Source organism: Bidens hawaiensis, unplaced genomic scaffold (genome assembly GCF_021521415.1).
Source record: "Bidens hawaiensis isolate Kalapana, Puna unplaced genomic scaffold, B.hawaiensis_p1.1 tig00019904_1, whole genome shotgun sequence".
NCBI lineage: Eukaryota > Viridiplantae > Streptophyta > Magnoliopsida > Asterales > Asteraceae > Bidens > Bidens hawaiensis.
In genome coordinates, this window is record NW_027493020.1 from 161,516 (window position 1) to 168,640 (window position 7,125).

Genomic DNA, 7,125 nt, shown 5'->3' on the forward strand with positions numbered 1-7,125 from the left:
GAAAGACATAAAGACGACTCTACTGAAGTCGCCTGCATTATGTTAGCCACCATGTCCTCCGAGCTTGCTAAAGGCTTGGAAGATCTTGGTGCCTATGAGATGTTTAAGCAACTCAAAGGGAATTTTCTATAAACAACTCTGTCAAGAACGTTTCGACACCATGAAGCAGCTAATTAGTTGCAAAATGGAACAAGGATCCTCTGTTAGTGCGCATGTCGTCAAATGAAAGGGTACATCGACAAGTTAAAGAAACTTGATTATCCCCTGTCGAATGAAATGGCAGTGGATTTCATCTTAGACTCTCTACCCAGCTCTTACGACCAGTTCGTAATGAATTTTAATGTGAATGTCTAGGCAAAAACAGTGTCGGAGCTTCATGGTATGCTCAAAACGGCTGAGATGAATATTCCAACCAAAAATAATCAACTTTTAATGGTTCGATCTGCTGGTGTCAAGAAGCTTAATCCCAAGAACCGGGGTTATAATGGTAAAGGCAAGAAGAATGCTACTGTTGCTGCCAAGTATGCCAACAACAATAACAAGAGTGTTGCAAAGGTACCGCCGCCGCCTCCTGAGGAGCGCAGTGCTAAAAGTGCAACAAAATGGGACACTAGAAACGTAATTGTCCCAACTATCTTGTTGAGCCAAAGAAACAGAGGCCCAATGGTGAAAGCTCCTCTAAAGATATTTCCATTTACGTTATTGAACTTTTCACTGTTTCTAGCAATACATGGGTATTTGATACCGGATGTGGATACCACATCGTTAATGTCTTGCAGGAACCTAAAAACTGGAAGAAGCTGAAACAAGGCAGCATGGAACTCATCGTTGGTGATGGGAAGGGAGTCCCAGTTCTTACAACTGGCATATATCGTTTTGCATGTCTATCTGGCCTTGTAGTTACTTTGAATAATTGTTTGTTTGCATTCTGGTTTGACCAGAAATATTGTTTCAGTTTCTTTATTTTTTTGAGCAAGGATTTAAGTATGCTTTTAATGGTATTGCTATTTCTGCTTATTATGCCTTTTATTTTGAGGCTAACCTCGAAATGGTATTTATGAGATTGATGTTCAAATAAACAATAATGTATATAATCTTTCAAAATATATCAGATCTGGCATCAATGATACATTTCTATGGCATTGCCGACTTGGTCACATAAGCAAGGCACGGGTTAAGAGACTCCAATCCGAAGGGGTTCTTGAATCCACAGGGCTGGACTCTTTTGATGACCGCGAGTCTTGCTTAGCTGGCAAACTCGCCAAAGACTTCTCCCTCATAAAAGTGAACGAGCAAAGGATCTACTAGGACTCATACATACTGATGTATGCGGTCCTTTCAAAACCATGTCTAGAAATCATGAAAGATACTTCGTTTCTTTTATTGACGATTACAGTCAATATGCTTATGTGTATCTTATGAAACACAAGTATGAAACTTTTGAAAATTTCAAATAGTTTCAAAACGAAGTAGAAAACCAACTCGGAAAAAACAATTAAAATGTTTCGATTAGATCGAGGTGGAGAGTACCTCAGCTCAGAATTCATCAATCATCTAAAAGAGCATTGAATTGTTTCACAGCTCACTTCACCCGACACACCTTAACATAATGGCGTGAGCGAGAGGAGAAATTGAACCTTGCTAAATATGGTCTGATCGATGATGTGTAGAACTAACTTGCCTCACTCATTTTCGAGCTTTGCTCTTATGACCACCGCCCGCATTGTCAATCTGGCTCCAACTAAAAGGTAAACAAAAACCTATGAGATATGGCATGAGCGTAAACCCAATTTGAATAGATCATAGTAGTTTCATAAGTAAATTAAGCTAACAAACGAACAAGAGGCAACATCATCATCATCACTGCTTTCATATAATCGGAATAGTGTGTACATACTCATATGTTCTCCGTCAACCTTAACTCATTAATTCAAATACAAATCAATCTATATGCTATGAGACTTTAATGTTCTATTTATACAATGTTAGGAACTACTAATGATCTAAGGTATGAAAGCAAAATCCACCTATCATACAAACCTGATTCTCATTTATTGGTCATCATACATAACACTGTTACATTAAAACAACCGAACACAATGAATACTAGCTAAACTTCTACACAAATGAGAACTAATATGATATATATTAGTTGTTTCTTCAATGCGGCTCTTTTGTTTGTTATCACAAGTCCTTCTCTATTAGTTGTTTTATAAAGTAGCAGTTCTTCTATTAGTTGTTTGGTCATTGGCGCAAGTAATGAGGGTTAGGGATGAGGTATGATGTATGTGAAAGCTCTATAAAAATCATGAGGAGCAGTTCTTTTTGCTCATATGGCTTAGCGCAAGTAATGGGGGTTAGGGATGAGGTATGATGTATGTGAATGCTCTATAAAAATCATGAGGTGAAGATGCCGTGGTTTCGATATGTTTAAAGAAAATGAAATTCTCATGTAAGATGATTTCATTCCATTAACCAACCAAACATTCTGTGTTTTTTTATTCATTCACAATGATATAGTTTAGTTAAACAAATTAAACATTTCATGCCAAACCTGATATATATTTATTATATACATTGGATATAACAGCTAAACATCTAATTATGTCGGTTAATCAGGAAATTGTTCATTAATATAGCAAAAGAGTCAACAAAGAGAGGACTAGAATGACTAGGTAACCAAACCAAACCAAACCAAACCAAAACAAAACAACAACAACAAAAACAATCAAATTCAGCCATTCTTCTTCACTCACATCACACGTTCAACATTTGCTTTGTTCTTCCTCACAAAACCCCCAAATTCCAACCCGTCAAACTCTAATAATCTATTCCAATCCAATCCCAAATTAGGGTTCTTTTAATCCCTCAATCCCACGCACAAACCCATCAGCCACCATGCCACCCATCAAATCAGTTCTAGGGTTTCTAATACTGAGCTGCATGTACTATCAATTAGCGCTGTGTAGATTCGTAGTGGAAAAGAACAGCTTAACTGTATCATCACCTGACAGCATAAAGGGCAACCATGACAGTGCGATTGGAAACTTTGGGATTCCGCAGTACGGCGGCAGTATGGCCGGCACCGTGGCCTACCCGAAAGAGAATCGAAAAGGGTGTCGGAGATTCGATGAGTTTGGGGTGTCGTTTAAGGCGAAACCGGGGTACTTTTGCCCACTTTGGTGTTGGTTGATCGTGGAGGTAATCATTGAATTGTTTGTTTGTTTGCTGGTACTGTTAATTAATTGCTATATTTGAGGTTATGTTTGTTTTTTGTGGTTTTGGTAAGTTTCTTTAATTGTGCATGCTTTATTAATGTGTTTGAATTAATTGGTCAATACCAATTTAAGAACTTTACAATAGTTATTCAGAAACTGTAAACTGTATTGACTATTGGTCAAATCATTATCAGTCATGCAGATCTTGCTAGTCGGGCGTTTGGCTAGCGGTTAATCGGATTGAAATTTTATATGCTATTTTTTTCAAAGTTATGTAAGATTTTACTGATTATGAACAATTTTGACCAAAATTTGACCCATTTTCAAAGAATTTGACTGATTTTGACTGGTACCGATTTTAGGAGCTGATTAGGTGAAATCAAATCGGTGGCTGTCTGGTTTCCAATTAATGGGCACTATTTTTGCAACACCGATCTTTATTAAGAATTAAAGACTGAATATTTCCAACATAAAAATTGAATTTTTCACTCAAATTCATATTAATAATTCGTAATGTTTTTGGTACCCAGATTGTTTCTTCGCGTTAAAGGTTTGGAACGCGGAAAACGCGGGTGCATCGGCGGTTCTTGTAGCAGACGACATTGAAGAGCCATTAATTACAATGGATACGCCTCAAGAAGACGCAGCATCTGCAAAATACATAGAAAACATAACAATCCCATCTGCTTTAATTTCCAAAAATTTTGGTGAGAAGCTAAAAAAGGCAATAAGCGATGGTGAGATGGTGAACGTGAATCTTGATTGGCGTGAATCGGTCCCGCATCCGGATGATCGTGTAGAATATGAGCTTTGGACCAATAGTAATGATGAATGTGGAGTCAAATGTGACATGTTAATGGATTTTGTTAAAAACTTCAAAGGGGGCAGCTCAAATTCTTGAAAAAGGCGGTTACACGTTGTTTACACCTCATTATATAACATGGTATTGTCCTCAAGCATTTACGATAAGTAAACAATGTAAGTCGCAGTGTATTAATCATGGAAGGTATTGTGCTCCGGATCCCGAGCAAGATTTTAGCACGGGGTTACGAGGGGAAAGATGTGGTGATTGAGGAATTTGAGGGCAGTTGGTGTGTGTTTAAAGTGGCGAATGAGACGAATAAACGATGGGTTTGGTGGGATTATGTGACAGATTTTTCAAATAAGGTGTCCGATGAAAGATAAGAAGTATAATAAGGAGTGTGCGGATGCGGTTATTAAGTCGTTAGGGATTGATTTGAAGAAAGTTGAGAAGTGTATGGGGGATCCGAATGCGGATGCGGATAATCCACTTCTTAAGGAAGAACAAGATGCGCAAGTATGAAAATGTGGGTTCATACAGTGTAAGCGTTTTTTTGGATTTTAATCGTGTAAAATAAATGAAATGTTTTGTTTTTTGTTTCAGATTGGGAAAGGATCGAGAGGTGATGTGACCATATTGCCTACGTTGGTTGTTAATAATCGACAATACCGAGGTTAGTTTTTATGCACGCGTATGATTAAATTAGAGGGGGCCAGTTTTCGACCTGTTTGTAACGGGTCGATTCGGGCTATGTTTTTCTATGTAATGGTCAAATGAGAATATATAGAAAATGTTTGAAAAGGAAACGTGGTGAAATGTCTTCCAAACTGTATTTTTTAATACATAATACTAAGAGGGTGTCAATTGTGTTGGTGTTGACGGATTAACTTCAACCTGGACAATGCATATATTTATGCATGTAAAAAAATTTGACCCTAACTCGCACCCCCTTAAAAGCGTGTAACCCGAACATGATCTGTTTAACCCGAACATGTCAAATGGCTTGGCGGGTTGACTTGTTCAACCCAGGCGCGACACGTATATTTATTTGTGTCAAAAAGATCATCTCTAACATGCTGAAAATTGTGTAACCTAAACACAGCCCGTTTATACCTTTTATCTAAACATGTGAAATGGGTTGACAGGTAATAATCAAGTTGTGAACTTGCTAATCGGGTTGGTAGGTTGACAAATAAAAGTATTAAACGGGTTAGTGGATCAACCTGTTTAGTAAAGTAGGTTGGTGGGTTGATCTGTATTACTAAACGGGAACCCGAACGACGGCCGGTTTAACCTATTTATCTAAACATGTCAAACAGGTTGGCGGGTAATAATCAAGTTTTAAACATGTTCATCAGGTGTGGTGGGTTGTAAAACTGAAGCAAATGGGTTAAACCAGTTAGTTGGTTGACCTGTTTAGCTAAACAGGCTGAAGGGTAATAATCAAGCTGTATGCATGTTAATCGGGTTGGTGGGTTGTAAACAACTGGCTAAATTGGTTAGTGGGTCGACTTGTTTAGCTAAACAGGTTGGCGGGTTGACCTGTTTAGCTAAACGGGCCAGCACGACCACGGCCCGTTTAATTAAACATGTCAACCCAAACATGGACCGTTTTTTTATATAGGGTCGATATGTCAACCCGAAACCTGATTGTTTTCATGTCGTGTTCGGGTTTGCCACTCCCACATAAAACCTTGTAAATCATTATGTTCTGAAAAGTTATATTGTTTTTGAAATTATATAGCTTTTGTAATCATATTATAAATATTGCGGTTACAGGAAAGTTGGAGAAAGGTGCGGTTTTAAAGGCCATTTGTGCGGGTTTTGAAGAAACAACCGAGCCAGCTGCCTGTCTTAGCGACGGTAACCTATAATCGTCAATCTATATGTAATTAGTTAATTACACAACGCTTAATATTGGATTACTTAGTTTAGTTTTGTTTTTATTTCAGATGTGGAAACAAATGAGTGCTTGGATAACCATGGTGGCTGTTGGTATGACAAAAACACCAATGTAACTGCATGCAAGGTACATATTATAACTTGTGAGCTTATTATATTATTGCGTATATCATTATTTGTGTTATTCATGAATCCATTTGTACCTATAGGATACTTTTCGTGGGCGAGTCTGCGAATGCCCCTTGGTTGATGGAGTACAGTTTAAAGGGGACGGTTATACCTCATGTGAAGGTAATACATTTTATGAACTTTTGTATTAAGAATGGTGCTGTTTTATAATGAATTAACTTTTTCTGAACTCCGTATATAGCAAGCGGGCCCGGACGTTGCAAGATCAATAATGGAGGATGCTGGCATGAAACCCGAGACGGGGTTTCGTACTCTGCTTGCTCGGTATATACTCGTCACATCTACATATTTTTAAAACATTTTTTAAATTAGTGTTACATCGGTCAACATTTTGTTAAACAGAATAGCGGGGAATGGTAAATGTGCATGTCCTCCTGGATTTAAAGGTGACGGCGTCAATAGTTGTGTAGGTAAGTATTTTGTTTCAACTAGTTGGTCAAAGTCAAAGTCAAAGTGTATGTTCTTATTCATGAATTTTGACGAACGCAGATATTGACGAATGCAAAGAGAAGAAAGCGTTGTCAGTGCCCTGAATGCAGCTGCAAGAATACATGGGGAAGTTATGATTGCACATGTAGCAGTGACCTTTTGTATATGAGAGACCATGATACATGCATAAGTAACCTCTTTAACTATAAGCCTTTATAAAGCTAACTGGCTAGATCCATATTTTCATACGGGTTCTAATCTTGTTTGTGGTCTGGTTCAGGTAAAAGGGTTGCTGAAGCTAAATCTGCATGGACTGCAGTTTGGATTATTATGCTAGGTTTAGCTGTGGCTGGAGCCGGTGCATATCTTGTGTACAAGTATAGAATAAGGGTAAGTACAACTTATTATTGTCATTACTGTTAATCTTTTCATGTGTTTATGCTCTTGATTAAGTAAAGGGGAATAATGGCGTGTATTATGTTCGTTTAGACGTACATGGATTCGGAGATAAGAGCTATAATGGCACAATACATGCCTTTGGACAACCAAAGTGAAGTTGTGAATCATGTGAGTGAGGATCGAGCT

The 7,125-nt window shown here is 38.0% G+C and overlaps 1 pseudogene across 1 annotated transcript; it reads left to right on the plus strand.

The window, feature by feature from the left end:
- Positions 1 to 2,887: 2,887 nt before the first annotated feature.
- LOC143559436 (vacuolar-sorting receptor 3-like) lies at positions 2,888 to 7,122 on the plus strand (annotated as a pseudogene). Its single transcript, XR_013139941.1, has 11 exons — positions 2,888 to 3,201; positions 3,749 to 4,536; positions 4,624 to 4,693; positions 5,800 to 5,883; positions 5,973 to 6,049; positions 6,132 to 6,213; positions 6,293 to 6,385; positions 6,459 to 6,521; positions 6,601 to 6,730; positions 6,821 to 6,930; positions 7,030 to 7,122. The product of XR_013139941.1 is annotated as a vacuolar-sorting receptor 3-like (transcript).
- The last annotated feature ends 3 nt before the right edge of the window (positions 7,123 to 7,125 follow it).